The following is an 18372-nucleotide window of genomic DNA, read 5'->3' as shown; positions in this document are numbered from 1 at the left end:
TCTTACGGTGGATGTGTTTAAAAGTGTACTGGCGCAGTTTAAAGACGAAATGGCTGCAGAATTTAGGGCCACTATGAGAGAATTGCCAGAAGTCGATAGATGATATTGGGGGCCGCACTGACACCCTGGAAACAAAAATGGGAGAAGTAGTGACCTCCCATAACGACCTCATTTCCTCCCACGAGCTGTTACAGGCCGAAGTTTCTGCCCTTAAAGATAAAATCTCTGAAGCAGAAGACAGATCGAGACGGAACAATTTGAAACTACGCGGTGTTCCGGAGAATGTCTCCAACAGTGCTTTGAATGATTTTGCAGTGTCACTTTTCGGCAAGCTTCTCCCATCATACAAACAGGCAGACTTCCTTATCGACCGTATTCATAGACTCCCCAAGGCAAGGAACGCTCCGGACGGAGCTTCCCGAGACGTGCTCATGAGGATGCACTATTACCACGTGAAGGAGGCCCTCTTAAAGGCTGCCAGGCCCTCGGAAGATTCTTCAGAAGTCCTAGGAGAGTTACAACTGTTTGGAGACCTGTCCCGTGACACTTTGGCTAAAAGACGCTCTCTACACCCCATTACTTCCATTTTACGTAAAGAGAACATTATGTATCGATGGGGCTTCCCTACAAAATTGCTGATTTCCCGAGAGGGCTCCACTGTGGCAATTACGAATGTCGAGGATGGTAAAAGGATCCTCGCGAAATGGAACATTGCAAGCCTTCCCCCACAAGCATCTTCTGACGGTGGCCTCCAGCGGGACTGGGCCTAGTTGGTGGCGATTGTTTGAGCATACTTTCTATCTCCTGTTTGCACTGTTCTTGTTCATGTTTACCTTAGTCATGTCTTACTAGTAGCTCTACAATGTTGGATGTACTTATTGTGGGATCTCATTTTGTTTCAGCACCGGGCTCCAATAATGTTTAGGAAGTTTTGAGGTCCTCATGGGTGTCCTCTAGGTGTCTCTCCTGCTCATCCTGGGTGCCCTCAGTCCCATCTCTCTGTTTCACCCGATCCTCATGCAGAGGGTACCTTGGCTGGGTGCGGGGGAGGCCCGAGGGTACAGATATGGAATATGGTAGAGCTACGTCTTAAAATGTTTGTTTCTTTAAAGGTGAGGGCAGTTAGGCCACTAACCCCCCAGTCTAGTTTAGAGACGCCATGGTTAGGCGTCCAAATGTGCCCCCGAGAGGGGCGAATTTTTCTTTCCTTCTGCTTTGTCTACTCTTTCTTCTCTTCTGTCGCCCCCCTCTGTTAGATAGTCCCCCCGGGTTCTCGAGTCATACTGTCAAAGTTGTAATGATTGGTCTGGTTGCATACGTCTTTATTTTATCTTTTGTAATACTACAATGGTTAACATAGTATCTATGAATGTGAAGGGGCTTAACTCCCCCCATAAAAGGAAGTTGGCCCTCAATTACTTTCACAAACTTAAAGCGCACATAGTTGCCCTCCAAGAGACACATTTTATTAAGTCTGCACCCCCGCAGTTCTCTAATACGCGATTCCCACACTGTTACTTCGCGAATGGCCCGGCAAAGAAGGCCGGGGTTGCAATTCTGATTTCTCAGCACTGTCCGTTCTTTCACCTCGCAATATAGTGACCCCGAAGGGAGATATCTAATTGTGTCAGGTCAACTTGAAAATAAGGAGGTAACTTTAGTGTCCTGCTACGCCCCTAATACTAAACAGCTGACATTTTGTAGAAAACTCTGCGCCAAGGTACGACAACTGTCCAAAGGCGCGTTGCTCCTGCTAGGCGACTTTAACCTCACTGCTGACCCTGAAATTGACAACTCCCGCAGACAGACTCCGTGTCCCGGTCAGCTTCGTAGGAATGCGTAGGGATTCCGCCAACTGCTGGCGGAACATGACTTGCTGGACGTCTGGCGCGTTAAACACCCGACCGTCCGGGATTACACATACTATTCACATGTACACTCCACCTACTCCAGAATTGATTTTGCTTTAGCAGACAAATGGACCTCCCAGTCCATTAGCGCCATATCTATCCTCCCCATGTCATGGTCCGATCACTCCCCATTGTTTATTAAGTGGCACATAGCCAATAGACTCGTCTCTCCTGGTCCCTGGCGCTTGGGTAAACAAAGTCTTCTCAACCCAGAAACTAAGCAGGCTATCCAATCTACTATAACCCATTATCTCTCTGAGAACTGCCCTCGGGACACATCAAACTTTAACTTTTGGTGTGCCCTTAAGGCAGTGCTTCGGGGAACTGCAATACAAATAGCGGCGAGTCTGAAACGGGAATACCGAAAAAACCTTGCCTCTGCTGAACGCAAAGTTTCCTCTTTGGAAGTCTCCCATAAAAGAGACCCGCATAACCGGACTCTCTTGAAACAGCTGCAGACTGCTAGAGATGTGGTAAACTCCTTCTATTTGTCGGAGGTCCACCGTAACATACACAGGTTAAATCAAAAGTTCTATGTACATGGAAACCAAGCCAGTACACTACTGGCAAGCAAACTATGAGGTAGAAAGGCTAGGGGTAAGATACATACTATTTACTCGGATAAGGGTGCTAGAGTCCATGAGCCGGACGAAATTGCGACAGTGTTTGCGACTTACTACTCTAAACTTTACAATTTAAAAGACGACAGTTCTACCTTTCAGCCCACTAGGGGTGCCATCCGGGACTTTCTTGATAGTCTCGAGCTCCCCTCGTTGTCTTCAGAAATGTGTAGAGATATTGGTTCCCCCTGGACCTTAACCGAGATAGAAGTAGCTATAGATTCTTTACCTAAAGATAAGACACCGGGCCCGGATGGCTATCCCTCAGCTTTTTATAAATCCATCAGAGACAGTCTGGCCCCGGTTTTGCTTTCAGTGTTCAATGAGGCCTCAGAGAGGGGTAGTTTCCCCAAAGAAATGTTGGAAGCTCAAATTGTAGCCATCCCTAAACCAGGGAAGTCCCATACCTCTGTACAAAACTTCAGACCAATTGCTCTGCTGAACTCAGATCTTAAAATATACGCCAAAATGTTCGCTAATCGTGTTAGTCCTCTTCTCCCTTCCCTAATTCACCCTGACCAGGTTGGCTTTGTGCCGAACAGCCAAGCCCCGGACAATACACAGAAGGTAATAGACATCATTGAGCACTGCTCAGCAAAACGGGAACCTCTTCTAGTTCTCTCATTGGACGCCGAGAAGGCGTTCGATAGACTAAATTGGGATTTCATGCAGCTGACGCTGGAGAAGTTTGGCTTCGCCGGACGGATCATGGACTCTATCCTAGCATTATACTCCTTGCCCTCGGCAAGGGTTTATGTGAACGGATGCACCTCTCCGAGTTTTGATATTACTAACGGCACCCGACAGGGGTGCCCTCTATCCCCTCTTATTTTTATTTTGGCAGTTGAACCCCTGGCTGCTAGGATCAGATCTCACGATTCGATTAAGGGACCAATTATAGGAGGTGTAGCACATAAAGTTAGCCTATTTGCAGACGATGTCTTACTATGCTTAACAGATCCCGAAGACTCCCTCCTGACCCTACACTCGGTCCTTCAACAATACTCAGACGTTTCATATTATAGACTCAACACCTCTAAAACGGAAGCCCTTCCGTTCCACATTTCTTTAAACGCGATCTCTAGAATGAAAGACCTATACAGATATGCCTGGCAGACCCATTCCTTGAAGTACTTAGGGATTCATTTGGCTGGAGAGGAGGAGCTGATTAATCGTAATTTTGACCTTTTATTAAAAGCTTTTGCGGAGCTGACTGGGGAATGGATGATGCATGAGGTCTCTTGGCTAGGTCGGATTGCCGCGGCTAAAATGGTGCTCCTCCCCAAACTTATGTACTTGTTTCGTGCCATACTGAGGCCCCTCCCCAAGCTGTTATATATTAAATTTAATCAAATCATAACCAAGTATGTGTGGAGAAGCTAACGGCCAAGAGTTGCTAAAAAAACCCTGGTTTTGCCCAAAAGTGCGGGTGGCGTTGCTTTTCCAGATTTGGAACTATACCATATGGCCTGTATCTTGAACCAAACTAGGGATTGGTTCACCGTCGAGAATCCGAAATCATGGGTGATGGTGGAGGCCACTTGCATGCACCCGGTTGCGCTCCCTGATCTCTTGTGGATGCCTCCTTCCGCTGCGAAAGCCAAGGGAAGGTCCTGTAACTCAGTTGAAACTACTCTGGGTGCGTGGCACAAGTTGGTATTGTCTTCAGATGAGATTACTTTGCCATGCTCCCTTCTATCGCTAGACTCCTTCTCTACCATGATTTTTAATACAGACCTCAGCGACTGGAGGAGGAAAGGCCTCTCCTCCCTAAGTGACTTGTATGTGGCAGGCTCCCTTCTCCCCTTCCCCCGACTACAGGAGCTATATGGCATACGGTCTCAAGATTTTTTTTAAATACCTACAGCTGAGGAGTTGGATACACTCCTTCCCTAAGTTTGCTGGCTCTAGACCCTCTCTCCCAGCATATATTAAGCTCCATTTGATGTCACCGAGGTATAGGGGCGGGATCTCCTGGTGGTATAAACTCCAATTAGCAAACTCCACACATACCAAATTTTTTTTCTGTTCCCCTGACTTATTTGTACAAAAAAGAGAGAGGAGGATTCCTTTTTTTCTTCCCTCTCACCTTTCAATACAAATTTAATGTTTAAATAAAAAAGAAATAAAGAATTCTGTCAAACACTGTACGTCATGCACAGAGCCGGCCTTAGGCATGGGCAAACTATGCAATTGCCTAGGGCATCTGGTATGCCTAGGGGCACAAGCAGCTTCTGCTGATTAAAATGATATGTGGCATGCCTATATTCTGTGTGTGGCATTTTGAATGCAGATACAGCCACAGTCGCACACAGTATATAGGCATGCCGCATATCATTTTAATCAGCGGAAAGCTGCTTGTGCATCCTAGCCACATAGCAATGCAAATAAGATGCATTTTCATAAAAAATAGGCACCCAACGTTAGCAAAGTTGCCATATGACTCACGCTAGGAACTATATGTGTCATTATGTGTATAAGGGCATTAATAATGTGTAAGATATGTGTAAGGGGCACTATGTGTGTCATTATGTGTATAAGGGCACTAATAATGTGCGGCATATGTGTAAGGGACATTATGTGTGTCATTACGTGTATAAATGCATTACCAATGTGTGGCATTATGTGTATAAGGTGCTCTACTGTGTGGCATAACATATAGAAAGGGCACTACTGTGTGGTCTAATGTGAATAAAGAGCAATATAGTGTGGTAAAATGAGAATATTGAGTAATATAGTGTGGTATAATGAGAATAAAGAGCAATATGGTGTGGTGTAATGTGAATAAGGAGCAATTCAGTATGTTATGTGAATGAGGGGCACTGCTGTGAGGAGTAACATATATAAGGTAAAGTGGTACTACTGTGTGATGTAATGTGAATAAGGGACACTATCGTATGATAAATTGTGAATAAAGTTGCACTACTGTGAGGCATAAGTTGAATTGGGGGTACTATTGTGTGGCCATGCCCCTTGCCAGCAAAAACACATACCTTTTTGGCCTGGTGCTGGGAATGGGGTGCAGGGTCAGAGGCAGAACTAGCGGTGGTGCTAGGGGGCACCAGCCAAAATCTTGCCTAGTGCATCATATTGGTTAGGACTGGCTCTAGTCATGCATACTGCAATATCAGGAATTCCTAACCATTATCCATGTACCACAGTAACATCTGTACATAATAATAAGTATATATGACCAGAGGCGGACCTACAGTATGATAAGCCACACTTACAACATCTAATATTCGAATCTCCAATGAGTACATCATATGTTTTAAATAAGGGGGGATATGTAAAGCAGTGATAAGCGCAGAGAAATAAGCCAAGTAAGCCAGTGGAGAAGTTGCCCATGGGAACCAATCAGCTGCCCTGTATAATTTGAAAGTACGCAAATGATAAATGTTACTTCAATGCTGATTGGATGCCATGGACAACTTCTCCACTGCCTCACTTCTCCGCTGTTTTTACTGCTTAGTACATATCCCCCTTGACTCAAGCAAGAGAAACTAAAATGTAAAAAAGTAATTGATACCTACTAAAATAACAAAAATAAGATTTTACTCACCGGTAAATCTATCTCTCGTAGTCCGTAGTGGATGCTGGGACTCCGTAAGGACCATGGGGAATAGCGGCTCCGCAGGAGACTGGGCACAACTAAAGAAAGCTTTAGGACTACCTGGTGTGCACTGGCTCCTCCCACTATGACCCTCCTCCAGACCTCAGTTAGGAAACCGTGCCCGGAAGAGCTGACACAATAAGGAAGGATTTTGAATCCCGGGTAAGACTCATACCAGCCACACCAATCACACCGTATAACTCGTGATACTATACCCAGTTAACAGTATGAAATATAACTGAGCCTCTTAACAGATGGCTCAACAATAACCCTTTAGTTAAGCAATAACTATAAACAAGTATTGCAGACAATCCGCACTTGGGATGGGCGCCCAGCATCCACTACGGACTACGAGAAATAGATTTACCGGTGAGTAAAATCTTATTTTCTCTGACGTCCTAAGTGGATGCTGGGACTCCGTAAGGACCATGGGAATTATACCAAAGCTCCCAAACGGGCGGGAGAGTGCGGATGACTCTGCAGCACCGAATGAGCAAACTCTAGGTCCTCCTCAGCCAGGGTATCAAACTTGTAGACTGTTGCAAAAATGTTTGAACCCGACCAAGTAACAGCTCGGCAAAGTTGTAAAGCCGAGACCCCTCGGGCAGCCGCCCAAGAAGAGCCCACTTTCCTCGTGGAATGGGCTTTTACAGATTTAGGGTGCGGCAGTCCAGCCGCAGCATGTGCAAGTTGAATCGTGCTACATATCCAGCGAGCAATAGTCTGCTTAGAAGCAGGAGCACCCAGCTTGTTGGGTGCATACAGGATAAATAGCGAGTCAGTTTTCCTGACTCCAGCCATCCTGGAAACATATACTTTTCAGGGCCCTGACTACGTCCAGTAACTTGGAATCCTCCAAGTCCCAAGTAGCCGCAGGCACCACAATAGGTTGGTTCACATGAAAAACTGATACCACCTTAGGAAGGAATTGGGAACGAGTCCTCAATTCCGCCTTATCCATATAAAATACAGATAAGGGCTTTTGTATGACAAAGCCGCCAATTCTGATACACGCCTGGCCGACGCCAAGGCCCACAGCATGACCACTTTCCACGTGAGGTATTGTAGCTCCACAGATTTAAGTGGCTCAACCCAATGCGACTTCAGGAAATCCAACACCACGTTGAGATCCCACGGTGCCACTTGAGGCACAAACGGGGCTGACTATGCAGCACTCCCTTAACAAAAATTGTCTGAACTTCAGGCAGTGAAGCCAGTTCTATTTTGGAAGAAAAACGATAGGGCCGAAATCTGGACCTTCATGGAACCCAATTTTAGGCCCATAGTCACCTCTGACTGTAGGAAGTGCAGAAATCGACCTAGCTGAAATTTCTCCTTTGGGGCCTTCCTGGCCTCACAGCACGCAACATATTTCCGCCATATGCGGTGATAATGGTTTGCGTTCACTTCTGTCCTAGCTTTAAATAGCGTAGGGATAACTTCCTCCGGAATGCCCATTTCCTTCAGGATCCGGCGTTCAACCGCCATGCCGTCAAACGCAGCCGCGGTACGTCTTGGAACAGACAGGCCCCCTGCTGCAGCAGGTCCTGTCTGAGCGGCAGAGGCCATGGGTCCTCTGAGATCATTTCTTGGAGTTCTGGGTACCAAGCTCTTCTTGGCCAACCGGAACAATGAGTATAGTTCTTACTCCTCTCCTTCTTATTATTCTCATTACCCTGGGTAAGAGAGGCAGAGAAGGGAACACATACACCGACTGGTACACCCACGGTGTTACCAGAGCGTCCACAGCTATCGCCTGAGGGTCCCTTGACCTGGCGCAATATCTTTGTAACTGTTTGTTGAGGCGGGACGCCATCATGTCCACCTGTGGCCTTTCCCAACGGTGTACAATCATTTGGAAGACTTCTGGATGAAATCCCCACTCTCTCGGGTGGAGGTCGTGTCTTCTGAGAAAGTCTGCTTCTCAGTTGTCCACTCCGGGAACGAACACTGCTGACAGTGCTAACACATGATTTTCCGCCCATCGGAGAATCCTTGTGGCTTCTGCCATCGCCATCCTGCTTCTTGTGCCGCCCTGTCGGTTTACATGAGCGACCGCCGTGATGTTGTCTGACTGGATCAGCACCGGCCGGTGTTGAAGCAGGGGTCTAGCCTGACTTAGGGCATTGTAAATGGCCCTTAGTTCCAAATATTTATGTGTAGGGAAGTCTCCTGACTTTTCCATAGCCTTGGAAGTTTCTTCCCTGTGTGACTGCCCCCCAGCCTCGAAGGCTGGCATCCGTGGTCGCCAGGACCCAGTCCTGTATGCCGAATCTGCGGCCCCCTAGAAGATGAGCACTCTGCAGCCACCACAACAGCGACACCCTGGCCCTTGGAGACAGGGTTATCCGCCGATGCATCTGAAGATGCGACCCGGACCACTTGTCCCACAGATCCCACTGGAAGATCCTTGCATGGGACCTGGCGAATGGAATTTCTTCGTAAGAAGCTACCATCTTTCTCAGGGCTCGCGTGCATTGATGCACCGACACCTGTATTTGTTTTAGGAGGTCTCTGTCTAGAGACGACAATTCCTTGGACTTCTCCTCCGGGAGAAACCCTTTTTATCCTGTTCTGTGTCCAGAACCATACCCAGGAACAGTAGACGCGTCGTAGGAACCAGCTGCGACTTTGGAATATTCAGAATCCAGCCGTGCTGTTGTAGCACTTCCCGAGATAGTGCTACTCCGACGAACAACTGCTCCCTGGACCTCGCCTTTATAAGGAGATCGTCCAAGTACGGGATAATTATTTCGGCCATTACCTTGGTAAATACCTCGGTGCCGGGGACAGACCAACGTCAACGTCTGGAATTGGTAATGACAATCCTGTACCACCATTTTGAGGTACTCCTGGTGAAGAGGGTAAATAGGGACATGCAGGTAAGCATCCTTGATGTCCAGTGATACCATGAAATTCTCCAGGCTTGCAATAATCGCCCTGAGCGATTCCATTTTGAACTTGAACCTTCGTATATAAGTGTTCAAGGAATTCAATTTTAGAATGGGTCTCACCGAACCGTCTGGTTTCGGTACCACAACATTTTGGAATAGTAACCCCGGCCTTGTTGAAGGAGGGGTACCTTGATTTCACCTGCAGGAAGTACAGCTTGTGAATTGCCGCCAGTACTACCTTTCTCCGAGGGCAGCAGGCAAGGCTGATGTGAGGTAACGGCGAGGGGGAGTCGCCTCGAACTCCAGCCTGTATCCCTGTGATACTACTTGCAGAACCTAGGGATCCACCTGTGGGCAAGCCCACTGGTCCCTGAAGTTCCCGAGACGCGCCCCCACCGCACCTGTCTCCACCTGTGGAGCCCCAGCGTCATGCGGTGGACTCAGAGGAAGCGGGGGAAGATTTTTGATCCTGGGAACTGGCTGCCTGGTGCAGCTTTTTCCTTCTTCCCTTGCCTCTGTGCAGAAAGGAAGCGCCTTTGACCCGCTTGCTTTTCTGAAGCCGAAAGGACTGTACCTGAAAATACGGTGCTTTCTTAGGCTGTGAGGAAACCTGAGGTAAAAAAATTTCTTCCCAGCTGTTGCTGTGGATACGAGGTCCCAGAGACCATCCCCAAACAATTCCTCACCCTTATAAGGCAGAATCTCCATGTGCTTTTTAAAGGCAGCATCACCTGTCCACTGCCGGGTTTCTAATACCCTCCTGGCAGAATGGACATTGCCTTAGTTCTGGACGCCAGCCGGCAAATATCCCTCTGTGCATCCTTCATATATAAGACAACGTCTTTAATATGCTCTATGTTAGCAAAATATTATCCCTGTCTAGGGTATTAATATTATCTGACAGGGTATCAGACCATGCTGCAGCAGCACTATTTATGCTGAGGCAATTGCAGGTCTCAGTATAGAACCTGAGTGTGTATATACAGACTTCAGGACAGCCTCCTGCTTTTTATCAGCAGGCTCCTTCAAGGTGGCCGTATCCTAAGACGGCAGTGCCACCTTTTTTGACAAACGTGTGAGCGCCTTATCCACCCTAGGGGATATCTCCCAACGTGACCTATCCTCTGGCGGGAAAGGGTACGCCATCAGTAACTTTTTAGAAATTACCAGTTTCTTATTGGGGGAACCCACGCTTCTTTACACACTTCATTCACTCATCTGATGGGGGAACAAAACACTGGCTGCTTTTTCTCCCCAAAAATAAAACCCCTTTTATGTGGTACTTGGGTTCATATCAGAAATATGTAACACATTTTTCATTGCCGAGATCATGTAACGGATGTTCCTAGTGGATTGTGTATATATCTCAACCTCGTCGACACTGGAGTCAGACTCCGTGTTGACATCTGTGTCTGCCATCTGAGGTAACGGGCGTTTTTTGAGCCCCTGATGGCCTTTGAGACGCCTGGGCAGGCGCGGGCTGAGAAGCCGGCTGTCCCACAGCTGTTACGTCATCCAGCATTTTATGTAAGGAGTTGACATTGTCGGTTAATACCTTCCACCTATCCATCCACTCTGGTGTCGGCCCCACAGGGGGCGACATCCCATTTATCGGCCTCTGCTCCGCCTCCACGTAACCTTCCTCATCCAACATGTCGACACAGCCGTACCGACACACCGCACACACACAGGGAATGCTCTGACTGGGGGGACAGAGAGAGAGAGTATGCCAGCACACACCAGAGCGCTATATAATGCAGGGATTAACACTATAACTGAGTGATTTTTCCCCCAATAGCTGCTTGTATACATATATTGCGCCTAAATTTAGTGCCCCCCCCTCTCTTTTTAACCCTTTGAGCCTGAAAACTACAGGGGAGAGCCCGGGGAGCTGTCTTCCAGCTGCACTGTGAAGAGAAAATGGCGCCAGTGTGCTGAGAGAGATAGCCCCGCCCCTTTTTCGGCGGACTTTTCTCCCGCTTTTTTATGGATTCTGGCAGGGGTAATTTATCACATATATAGCCCTGGGACTATATATTGTGATGATTTGCCAGCCAAGGTGTCTTATATTGCCCTCAGGGCGCCCCCCCCCAGCGCCCTGCACCCATCAGTGACCGGAGTGTGAGGTGTGCATGAGGAGCAATGGCGCACAGCTGCAGTGCTGTGCGCTACCTTGTTGAAGACAGAAGTCTTCTGCCGCCGATTTTCCGGAACACTTCTTGCTTCTGGCTCTGTAAGGGGGCCGGCGGCGCGGCTCCGGGAACGAACACCAAGGTCGGGTCCTGCGGTCGATCCCTCTGGAGCTAATGGTGTCCAGTAGCCTAAGAAGCCCAAACTACCACCTGTTAGGAAGGTTCGCTTCTTCTCCACTTAGTCCCTCGCTGCAGTGAGTCTGCTGCCAGCAGATCTCACTGTAAAATAAAAAACCTAAATATACTTTCTTTCTAGGAGCTCAGGAGAGCCCCTAGTGTGCATCCAGCTCAGCCGGGCACAAGATTCTAACAGGTCTGGAGGAGGGTCATAGTGGGAGGAGCCAGTGCACACCAGGTAGTCCTAAAGCTTTCTTTAGTTGTGCCCAGTCTCCTGCGGAGCCGCCATTCCCCATGGTCCTTACGGAGTCCCAGCATCCACTTAGGACGTCAGAGAAAATGAAATACCCAATGTGTAGCCCAATAAGTGAATTACTTATTCATAAAAAGATCCATAATGTCATCGGCACCATACTGAAGTACCGGAGACCAATGTCACATAGGTAGGAAAGATGGCGAAAGCAGACAATAGAAACAGTTCCTGGTAGATGCAGTGGCAGACCTACATTTATGAGACATTAAAGCTTGTACTGTCATGAGGGCCCCTTTCGCAACAAGCAACAACACAGCAACATTGGTCCAGGGGCTGCTGGGTGTTGTAGTCTAGCCCTGTAATATGAACTCTGTAAATAGCATGAAACATGCATCCCTTTTAAACTACAATTCCAGACTGGAGACTCATCGTTGAAAACGGATACACGTTTCATGCTATTTACAGAGCAAAAACCACAGAGCTAGACTACAACTCCCAGCAGTTATTCTGTACTAGAAGCCTGGTTGTCTTGGTGTTATCGGTGAAGAACTATAACCATACAGTACATAAAAAAAAAAGAGTTGAAAATCAGATTTTTGGAGTTAAAATGCAAAAGCAAGATGAGTGCAGCCTGAAATGGGTATTAGAGCACATTCTGAGGACAATAGTAAGTACTTCAACCCATTGGCTTATGGTTCTATCACTAAAATAACCTTATTTTAATACCACACACTTAAAAGTTTAAAAATGCACTCATTAAAAAAAGTTACTTCAGGGCACCTACGGGATCAGGGGCTCTGACGCTTAAGCTTCATTAGTTTCATAGTAGATCTGCTCCTGGGTAGATGTATATACTATAATTAGGTAGTAAATGTATGATGTTTTAGCAGACTTTAGGCATTTGGTCAATCCCTTTGCCTCTTCATGTCCTGTCCCCTGTCCTGGATGCAGGACGGAATTTATGAAGATAAGACACATATTAGGCCAAATGGTAGCACTGGTAGAAGACGGGAAACCTAAATCCTGTATACATTCTGTAACAGAATAGTACTTCCGGCAATGGTGCATGCTAAAATGGCACACGATCGTAAGTGCATAGATTTATTATCTAATTACATAACTCTACCATGCATGCCCTCTATTACGGGATTCTCTGGTATTTATACTAGCATCCATTTCTCTTCTTTGATTTCAGTTATATCTGACAGAAATATAATCTCTAACAGATTGCAGCTGTATTCCTTGCAGTACAAGTATTCTAATTACATACAGTAAGCAAAACACAAGGATCACATGATTACTTTTTTCAGCATTATACAACCAAAAGCCTGATGCTAAAGAGGTTAAACAGTAAGAAATTGGTTGTAGTTAATTTTTCATACAGTATGGCTAAATCACCAGTGAGTAAGGATTTATCATGAATGTTATCTCGGGGACACCTGGAACCAATGGGTGAAATTGCCAGTCAACAAAATGTCAATAGGAAGGCAAGCAGTACACAGTAGTTAAATGGATTTTAACAAAGAATTCAGATTGAAAATTATCATTTGACTGTGATTAAAATAAGATTTTACTTACCGGTAAATCTGTTTCTCGTAGTCCGTAGTGGATGCTGGGGACTCCGTAAGGACCATGGGGATAGACGGGCTCCGCAGGAGACATGGGCACTTTAAGAAAGAATTTAGGTTCTGGTGTGCACTGGCTCCTCCCTCTATGCCCCTCCTCCAGACCTCAGTTAGAGAAACTGTGCCCAGAAGAGCTGACAGTACAAGGAAAGGATTTTGGTAATCCAGGGCAAGATTCATACCAGCCACACCAATCACACCGTATAACATGTGAAAACAACCAGTTAACAGCATGACAAACGACAGAGCATCAGGTCAAACCCTGATGCAACCATAACATAACCCTTATTGAAGCAATAACTATATACAAGCATTGCAGAAGAAGTACGCACTTGGGACGGGCGCCCAGCATCCACTACGGACTACGAGAAATAGATTTACCGGTAAGTAAAATCTTATTTTCTCTAACGTCCTAGTGGACGCTGGGGACTCTGTAAGGACCATGGGGATTATACCAAAGCTCCCAAACGGGCGGGAGAGTGCGGATGACTCTGCAGCACCGATTGAGCAAACAAGAGGTCCTCCTCAGCGAGGGTATCAAACTTGTAGAACTTTGCAAAAGTGTTTGAACCTGACCAAGTAGCCGCTCGGCAAAGTTGTAATGCCGAGACCCCTCGGGCAGCCGCCCAAGAAGAGCCCACCTTCCAAGTGGAATGGGCTTTCACTGATTTTGGCTGCGGCAATCCAGCCACAGAATGAGCCTGCTGGATCGTGTTACAGATCCAGCGAGCAATAGTCTGCTTTGAAGCAGGAGCACCAAGCTTGTTAGATGCATACAGGATAAACAGTGACTCCGTTTTCCTGACTCTAGCCGTTCTGGCTACATAAATCTTCAAAGCCCTGACTACATCTAGTAACTCGGAATCCTCCAAATCATGAGTAGCCACAGGCACCACAATAGGTTGGTTCATATGAAAGGATGAGACCACTTTTGGCAGAAATTGTGGACGTGTCCTCAATTCCGCTCTATCCATATGGAAAACCAGATATGGGCTTTTATGAGACAAAGCCGCTAATTCTGACACGCGCTTAGCCGAAGCCAAGGCTAATAGCATGACCACCTTCCACGTGAGATATTTCAACTCCACTGTTTTAAGTGGTTCAAACCAGTGTGATTTCAGGAAACTTAACACCACGTTAAGATCCCAAGGTGCCACTGGTGGCACAAAAGGAGGCTGAATATGCAGCACTCCCTTCACAAACGTCTGAACTTCTGGCAGAGAAGCCAACTCCTTTTGAAAGAAAATGGAAAGGGCCGAAATCTGGACCTTAATTGAGCCTAACTTCAGGCCCAAATCCACTCCCGATTGAAGGAAGTGAAGGAACCGGCCCAGCTGAAACTCCTCCGTAGGAGCATTTCTGGCCTCACACCAAGAAACATATTTTCGCCATATCCGGTGAAACTGTTTAGCTGTTACGTCCTTCCTAGCCTTTATCAGCGTAGGAATGACCTCCTCCGGAATACCCTTTTCTGCTAGGATCCGGCGTTCAACCGCCATGCCGTCAAACGCAGCCGCGGTAAGTCTTGGAAGAGACAGGGTCCCTGTTGCAACAGGTCCTTTCTTAGAGGAAGAGGCCACGGATCTTCTGCGAGCAATTCTTGCAGATCTGGATACCAAGTCCTTCGTGGCCAATCTGGAACAATGAGAATTGATCTTACTCCTCTTTTTCTTATTATCCTCAGTACCTTGGGTATGAGAGGCAGAGGAGGAAATACATAGACCGACTGGAACACCCACGGTGTCACCAAGGCGTCTACAGCTACCGCTTGAGGGTCCCTTGACCTGGCGCAATAGCTCTGTAGCTTTTTATTGAGGCGTGACGCCATCATGTCTATCTGTGGCAGTTCCCACCGACTTGTAATCTGTGTGAAGACTTCTTGATGAAGTCCCCACTCTCCCGGGTGTAGGTCGTGTCTGCTGAGGAAGTCTGCTTCCCAGTTGTCCACTCCCGGGATGAACACTGCTGACAGTGCGCTTACATGAGTCTCCGCCCAGCGAAGAATCCTGGTGGCTTCCGCCATCGCCACTCTGCTCCTTGTGCCACCTTGGCGGTTTACATGAGCCACTGCGGTTATGTTGTCTGACTGAATCAGAACCGGTTGGTCGCGAAGTAGGGACTCCGCTTGACGTAGGGCGTTGTATATGGCCCTTAGTTCCAGGATGTTGATGTGAAGGCAAGTCTCCTGACTTGACCACAGGCCTTGGAAGTTTCTTCCCTGTGTGACTGCCCCCCACCCCCGGAGGCTTGCATCCGTGGTCACCAGGACTCAGTCCTGAATGCCGAATCTGCGGACCTCTAGAAGGTGAGCACTCTGCCGCCACCACAGGAGAGACACCCTGTCCCTGGGGGATAGGGTGATTAACCGATGCATCTGAAGATGTGATCCGGACCATTTGTCCAGGAGATCCCATTGAAAGGTCCTCGCATGGAACCTGCCGAATGGAATGGCCTCGTATGATGCCACCATCTTTCCCAGGACTCGTGTGCAGTGATGCACCGACACCTTTTTTGGTTTTAACAGGTCTCTGACCAGTGTCATGAGTTCCTGAGCCTTCTCCCTCGGGAGATAAACCTTCCTCTGGTCTGTGTCCAGAATCATGCCCAGGAAAAGGAGACAAGTCGTAGGAATCAACTGCGACTTTGGGATATTCAGAATCCAGCCGTGCTGTCCTAACACCTCCAGAGAGCGTGCTACGCTGATCAGTAACTGCTCTCTTGACCTCGCTTTTATGAGGAGATCGTCCAAGTATGGGATAATTGTGACCCCTTGCTTCCGCAGGAGTACCATCATTTCTGCCAATACCTTGGTAAATATTCTCGGTGCCGTGGAGAGACCAAACGGCAACGTCTGAAATTGGTAATGACAATCCTGTACCACAAATCTGAGGTACGCCTGATGAGGCGGATAAATGGGGACATGAAGGTATGCATCCTTTATGTCCAGAGACACCATAAAATCCCCCTCTTCCAGGCTTGCAATGATCGCTCTGAGCGATTCCATCTTGAACTTGAACCTTTTCAGGTATATGTTCAGGGATTTTAAATTCAATATGAGTCTGACCGAACCGTCCGGTTTCGGTACTACAAACATGGTCGAATAATAACCCTTTCCTTGTTGAAGGAGGGGAACCTTGACCACCACCTGCTGAAGATAAAATTTGTGAATTGCAGCTAACACTATTTCCCTCTCTAAGGGGGAAGCTGGCAGGGCCGATTTGAGGTAACGGTGAGGGGGCATCTCTTCGAATTCCAGCTTGTAGCCCTGAGCCACAGTTTCTATTGCCCAGGGATCCAACTGGGAGTGAACCTACTTGTGGCTGAAGTTTCGGAGACGCGCCCCCACCGGGCCTAGCTCCGCCTGTGGAGCCCCAGCGTCATGCGGTGGATTTAGTGGAAGCCGGGGAGGACTTCTGTTCTTGGGAACTAGCTGCGTTGTGCAGTTTTCTTCCTCTGCCCCTGGCAAGAAAGGACGCACCTCAGACTTTCTTGCCTCTTTGTGATCGAAAGGACTGCATTTGGTAATACGGTGCTTTCTTAGGCTGTGAGGAAACATATGGCAAAAAATTTTACTTTCCTGCAGTAGCTGTGGAGACCAGGTCCGAGATACCCTCCCCAAACAATTCCTCACCCTTGTAGGGTAAAATCTCCATGTGCCTTTTTGAGTCTGCATCACCTGTCCATTGCCGAGTCCACAGGACCCTTCTGGCAGAAATCGACATTGTATTTATTCTAGAGCCCAGTAGGCTAATGTCTCTTTGAGCATCTCTCATATATAGGACAGCGTCTTTTATATGCCCCAGGGTCATTAATATAGTATCCTTGTCTTCGGTATCCTGTTCCTCAAACAAGGTGTCAGTCCATGCTGCTACAGCACTACATACCCAGGCCGATGCTATCGCTGGCCTGAGTAAGGTACCTGAATGTGTATAAATGGACTTCAGGGTACCCTCCTGCTTTCTATCCGCAGCATCTTTGAGGGTGGCCATATCCTGTGATGGTAGGGCTACCCTCTTGGATAAGCGTGTTAAAGCTTTGTCCACCCTAGGGACGGATTCCCAGCGTAACCTGTCTGTTGGCGGGAAAGGATACGCCATAAGCATCCGTTTGGAAATCTGCAGTTTTTTATCTGGTGATTCCCAAGCCTTTTCCAATAACTCATTTAGCTCATGTGAAGGGGGAAAGGTCACCACTTGCCTTTTTTCCCCGTACATATGAACCCTCTTGTCAGGGACTGGGGTTTCCTCTGTGATGTGCAACACATCCTTAATTGCTATAATCATATAACGGATGGCTTTAGCCAATTTAGGCTGTAACTTTGCATCATCGTAATCGACACTGGAGTCAGAATCCATGTCGGTATCTGTGTCAACAATTTGGGATAATGGGCGCTTCTGAGACCCTGACGGCCTCTGCGACATAGGATCAGGCACGGGTTGAGACCCTGACTGTCCTGAGGCTTCTGCTTTGTCTAACCTTTTATGTAAGGAATTAACATTATCATTTAAAACCTTCCACATATCCATCCAATCAGGTGTCGGCGCCGTCGGCGGAGACACCTCATTCATTTGCTCCCGCTCTGTTTCCACATAGCCTTCCTCGTCAAACATGTCGACACAAGCGTACCAACACACCACACACACAGGGGATGCTCTCTTTGGAGAGACAGAGAGAGAGTATTCCAGCACACACCCCAGCGCTATAAAACCCAGGAATCACACAGTAACGTGTTAACCCAGTAGCCGCTGTAATAATGATTTTTGCGTCTAATTATGTGCCCCCCCTCTCTTTTTCACCCTCTTCTACCGTGTATCTGCAGGGGAGAGCCTGGGGAGCTTCCTCTCAGCGGAGCTGTGGAGAAAAAATGGCGCTGGTGAGTGCTGAGGAAGAAGCCCCGCCCCCTCAGCGGCGGGCTTCTGTCCCGCGTTTTTATACAATATTATGGCGGGGGCTCATACATATATACAGTGCCCAACTGTATATATGTCTACTTTTTGCCAAGAGGTCCTAATTGCTGCCCAGGGCGCCCCCCCCCCCCTGCGCCCTGCACCCTACAGTGACCGGAGTATGTGGGTGTAGTGTGGGAGCAATGGCGCACAGCTGCAGTGCTGAGCGCTACCTCAGTGAAGACTGGAGTCTTCTGCTGCC

The 18372-nt window shown here is 47.7% G+C and overlaps 1 protein-coding gene across 1 annotated transcript in view; it reads right to left on the bottom strand.

Moving 5' to 3' along the window:
• LOC134914699 (ceramide synthase 2-like) overlaps positions 1-18372 on the bottom strand; it is a 283044-nt gene that overhangs the window by 174341 nt on the left and 90331 nt on the right. The window lies entirely within an intron of this gene.

Source organism: Pseudophryne corroboree, chromosome 1, assembly GCF_028390025.1.
Source record: "Pseudophryne corroboree isolate aPseCor3 chromosome 1, aPseCor3.hap2, whole genome shotgun sequence".
Taxonomy (NCBI): domain Eukaryota; kingdom Metazoa; phylum Chordata; class Amphibia; order Anura; family Myobatrachidae; genus Pseudophryne; species Pseudophryne corroboree.
This window is presented reverse-complemented; position numbering and strand designations above follow the sequence as displayed.